The sequence below is a fragment of the Gossypium hirsutum genome, chromosome A08 (assembly GCF_007990345.1).
Source record: "Gossypium hirsutum isolate 1008001.06 chromosome A08, Gossypium_hirsutum_v2.1, whole genome shotgun sequence".
Classification (NCBI taxonomy): Eukaryota; Viridiplantae; Streptophyta; class Magnoliopsida; order Malvales; family Malvaceae; genus Gossypium; species Gossypium hirsutum.
Genome location: NC_053431.1, coordinates 28,179,594 through 28,185,362, shown reverse-complemented (window position 1 = coordinate 28,185,362; position 5,769 = coordinate 28,179,594). Strand labels below are relative to the sequence as shown.

The following is a 5,769-nucleotide window of genomic DNA, read 5'->3' as shown; positions in this document are numbered from 1 at the left end:
ATAGCATTAACCGTAGCAGGTTTTTGGCCATATGTAAATCGTTCGATAGGCCACTGACAAGAGTTTATTTCCATGTTCTCAATGATTTCGTAGTTGTCTTCATACGTTTTGTTCACAAGGGCTCCTCCTGTTGCTCCGTCTAATCCAGATTGTGCGTTCACATCCAACCTGTTACAAAATACCTTTAGTCGCATCCACTCAGGAAATTCGTGGTGCGAAAATTTTTTAATCAACATTTTGAAACATTCCCATGCCTCATAGAAACTTTCTCCCTCCATCTGTCAAAATCTCCCTTCTTAGTTGTACTATTTTTCTAATTGAAAAGAACTTCTGTAAGAACTTTCTAGCGAGTTCGTCCCAAATCCTGATAGACCCTTGTGCCTGTGAGTCTAACCATGAAAAGGCAAAGAAAAGGTGGACAGCCGAAGATGAATAGCATAATCAGTGACCCCGTTAAACTTCAAAGTATCACAAAGTTAGAGGAACCATTTTAAATGCTGGTCAGGATCCTCTATCATTATGCCTCTAAACTGTACATTATTCTGGATCATTTGAATCTTTGATTTGATCTCAAAATTATTAGCTGAAATTACTAGCCTTGTTATATTTTCTTAAACCATGTCCAGACTTGGTAAGGCATAACCTCTTAGGGTTCTTTCATTCCGAGCCATGTGTATATTTACGGGTAGCTGTGGTGCTAATGGGTTTCTTAGGCGTTATCGTCAGCGTTACCGAACAATAGATTTTCACGTGCTGCATTACCTACAGCAGTAGTGGTGGATCTTGCATCTATTGCTACTGTTGAAGTTGCTATCGGTGATTTCTTCAGATTATTCTCTCTGGATCTGTGACTTCTACAATAGGTGTACCCCTACTACGAGTAATACACTAAACACAGAAAAAAAAGATTAGTAATAATAATTAAAAAAATCATATCTAGAACTTAAAAATTTCTTCATTATTCTTTTACCTACAAAAAATAAAATTAAACTAGAGACGTTGCGTCTCCGGCAATGGTGCCAACAACTTGACCGCCTCCAAACGTGCTAACGTCTTGAGTGTGAATACTTCAATAAAATATAGAATGACAAGGCAGTTTTTCAAGCATACAGGTTGAGTTGTAATATAGTTTTAGAATGAAGTAGGTGAATACTCCAAGTATTGTACCTAAAGGAGGCGAGTGCCAAATCAATTCTAACCTAAACACTAAAATATATAATTAGTACTTTTAAATTATAGTACAAAAATATAAAATAAAGGAATTTAATGGAGTTTATAATAATAAAGACAAAATAACATAAAAGAAATAGACTTTAAGAGATAAGAAAGGGATAATAAATCAAATAATGATTATGGGTGATTAGCTCGTTTTGGTAATCTCATTCAACTGTCGTTTCGGGTTCTGCGTCAATCAACTAGTCACTACCCTAACAGGATCTTTCGATCTTCTACTAACATAACATGTCAACAAGAACTACTTATCTTCTGACATCACAATCGAGACTAGCTTGGGGTGAAGGTGTTCATGGATATTTTGGGCCAATTCCCACCTTTATGACTTTTGGGGTTGTCAAGCCTAGGGTTTGTTTCACGTTCTTGCTTTCCAAAATAGTTGGTCTGTTGAGTAACCTTACAATATAGTTAATAGATCATACCTCCACTCACTAATCCCCTAAAAAGGGACTAGTTCCTCATGGCTTTGATAGACAATATAGAACCGATGTAAAGAGAAAGCAAGCTAACTAAATCGACAAGATAGAGTAAATGAAAGAGCCTGATTATATTGAGATTAAACGCAAATCAAAAAATTTAGAATGCTTCCACAATTCAGATCTCTTGAAATCAATAAGAACAACTGAAATAAATCTAAAACCAAAGAATGAAAGAAAATAATAAACTAAATTTTACACAAAAAAATCTAGGCTAAAGGAATCCTGCCCATAACAAGTGACAAATGAGCCTATTTATAGCCTTTAGGTGGTCATCGTCCTTAACCCTAGGTTAGTTGACATTCCCGAGCTTTAAGTTTGATGGTGCAAATCGAAACTACCCTGCTTTGTGTTTAATAACTATCACACAGACAATGTTGCAACACACCAGGCTAAAGGGTATGTCGCAACACCCTTAGGCTATGTCACGACATTAAAGGCAGTCTTGAGTTTTCTCCATTATGCTCCTTACGTTGCAACATCGAATATCCATTTAGTACACCTTCTAATGGTTTCCTACACACTTACAAAGTGTGTTAGCTCACCCTTAGGCCTCATTCGAACCCTAATATCAATAAAAGACTCAATTTGTACATTTTATTGAATATATATAAAACTAAGAAAACTTAACTAAAACATCACAAAAAAATGGTTGTAGTCAAGCTCCTTAAATGTTAAAACTAGTTTAATCTGCTACATCGAATTATGACAAATCAATCTTACCACTCATTTTACTTGAAGTTGCCTTCCACCTGTCACTTAATCCTTTCTTCTACGTCGTACTCAGTGGTTAGGACATTGCACCGAGACAATTATCGGTGGCATTTTACATTGATTGTTGTATACACCGCAAGCGTCCACTACTGGTGTTTTCTAAAGATTTTATCAATTCAAAATACAGAGAAATGGAAATTCTATTGGCAATGCTCATTTTAGTGTACAACAAGGATACGAACCCCTCATTTAGGACAAGATCTCAAATCTTCATCTAAGAAAGGATAAATTGATAAGGGTGGTCAGTAAACTAAGTTATGGTTTTGGTTTCCCGACCCAATAGTCCCTAAACTAAGTTATGGTTTTGGTTTCCTGACGTAATAGTCCCTTCCTTTGGAAAAAATTTGTACCAAGTGCCAGTTAGAGGATACTTAAGTTGTTGAAAGGTAATACCAAAGATTGAGGAAGGGTCACATACTTGATTGGGTGGGATTGGTTTCAGTCAGGAACATATTTCAACATTGTTGGAAAAATCTAAATCCAAATGGTTACAGTCCAACCTTTTCCACCACTCGAGCAATTGATCCTTCTGTGTTGTCTGCCTTTAAGATTTGGCCAATAACTCAGACAGTGAACTAGCGCACATCTTATTGGGCATATAAGAGAGTCTCCATTGTACTTTTATTGTATTTTTAGTCTTTGCCCAAGAAATTGGAAAATTATAACTTCAGATCAGGCAAATTCTATTGTTGATGGTGCAGGATATTCATCACATTCTCATCCTCAAGACATGGACATTACTTCAATTCTCAAGAGAGGTCGTGGCAAAGTGAAGGCTACTGCTACTCTGTCACGTAACACTGTAGCAAGGAACACAAAGAAAAAGGCAAAATCGGATGAGGGCCCTAAAGAATCTGGAAGTAATGAATGCCCTTTATTAGTAAGGCATAAATCATATACGGAGCCTATTGCTGTAAACATCCACTCATCTCTAATTCCTAATCTGCCAAAGGTCCTTCTAGTATCTAAAGAGTCCGCCCCTCAGGTAGGCTCTCCCATACATATTTCTGATCCCTCATTGTTAGAGAATCACACAGAGACAATCCTTCCAATCCATTTAGTTGCCTTTCCCTCTCAAGTATAAGATGCTACTCCTACTGAATCAGGAGTAACTTTCCTTGGCGGGTTCTTTTAGAGTTAGTGTCATCTTTTTCAAGACTCATATCCACTTTTTAGAATCAACTAAGCTTGCTACCTCTCAAGCTAAGGGAAGCTTTCTCTTCTTATCTGGTTTCTAATTCGTCCAAGAGTCCTCTATCACTTATGGCTCAAATCTTAGAGATCACATCTATTGAACATGGTCTTTGGGGTGGGACTTTCAATGAAATCAGTAAGAGTTACAAGAACAACATAGCAGATTTAAAAAATCTGTGAAATATGGTGAAGATGTCTTAGCTAGACTTCGCCAAAAATATCAAGATTCAAGAAATTTAATTGTTAAGTTATCCACACAGATCGCAACTCTGAAGGGTAAGCACAAGGATGCTCAAATAGAAAATAATTAGTTGAAGGAGGAGGTCAATCATTTGATAGGTGAAAAATTTATCCTGGAGGAGAAGTTCAAGGCTTAAGGGGAAAGTAATAAGGCAAAGTTGGAGAGGCAATGTCAATCTCATGGGGAATTCTTCAGAAATTTAAAGAGGATACTCAAAAGAATCTTATCCAGGCTTTACCAGAATGGAGATAAAATTTGACTCTACAGGCCCAAATAAGTGCAGGCCCTCATGACCTTAGCAAGATAAACTTTGATTATCTAAAGGACATCTCTACGAAGTCACTTAGCTTTGGCATGTACCATCCTACAAAGTCATGCAGGCTTTATTTTCCATTCTCACTAAGCGAGAAGTTGAAGGCAATGAAGAGAACTTAGCATATGTGGAGAAAAACCCTGAAGCTCGTCCTCAGAGAAATGAGGCACCTATTGAGCCCTTCGACCAGTCCACCGAAGGAAGAAATTGAAATTTTCTATTGTCTTGCCTCTTAATTCCCTTTTGCATTACCTTTCTAATAATTTCCCAATTTTTACTAATGAAGCTATTATTTTGTTTGTCCATTTTCCCTTCTTACCATAATATTATTAACATAACGAAGTGTCCTCCACACTTACAAAGGTTCTAACATACTTGAGGAACTCTACAAGGTTCAACATATTATGCATATAGGCTTTCTTCATCTTCATAATCTAAAAATTGGCTCTGATACAAAAACTTGAAACACCCTCAACCCGATCTGATTAATCGGATCCAGACCTTGGGTATTACCCCACGGGTACAGACAAGAACTTAGTCTACTTATGCAAATTACAATCAATTATAGCGTACCTAATTATAATTTTCAAAATAAGATAAGCAAATACAATTACAATACATGGAAACTAAGCTACAAGACCAACAAATTTAACATCCTATTTTATTACAATTATCCCAAAATATAGAATTCTAACATAATAGACTTCTAACACGCCATCAAACTCGCTTTGTATGCATAATAATTTGATACGCCACTTCTTGGCATACTCATGGCATCTTCTCTCCTGGCACAGACTCACATCAATTCACCTATAATATAACACACAGAGATAAGTTCATAAGAATTTAGTGAGTGATGCATCATTTACCTAAGTAATAGTTGCACATTTTGACTAACAATTTATACAGATAATCTTTTCATACTTAACCTCCATCTTAGTCTCTGGCGAATTCTTCCTCAAATTCTATCCTTTTTACTTTTTTGTTACCATACCTCACATTAAGACTATTTCCTTCTCTCTGATGCCTTCGACTTTACTTACATTCTTCAATCTCTAAGCCATCACCTCATTATGATTCAAGAAGAAACACATAGACATGTGAAAGATAATTTCGTCAATCATTCAAAGTGTACATCCTTATTCAAACTACATTTTAATACCAAGTCATTACTTCACTATATCCCCTCAATTCACTATCTCTAGTCGAGTCTTAATATTATAAAATACCTTACCATATATTCCATAGTTACATTTCATACTTACTAATTTCACCGTTTAAGTGCAAGAGCCAAACAGAATACGTCGGTTACTAGCATAGCACTAACCACAAAAAAGCGTCCTTCATAGTTCATCACTGAGGGCCTTACTAGAACACGCCACAAGAGCAGCCCATCCGGAGGGCACCATAAAAGATTTCCTTCTAGGACTCGCCACAAAGGGCATTTCCTTTCAAAGTCCACCATAAAGGCTATCATGTTAGAACTCGCCACACAGGCTATTTATTTAAAGTTTTCCACAAAGGATTTCTTTTTAAAT

At 36.5% G+C, this 5,769-nt stretch overlaps 1 pseudogene; it reads left to right on the top strand.

Moving 5' to 3' along the window:
- The first annotated feature begins 204 nt into the window (after window positions 1–204).
- LOC121205325 (uncharacterized) lies at window positions 205–302 on the top strand (annotated as a pseudogene).
- Window positions 303–5,769: the final 5,467 nt, after the last annotated feature.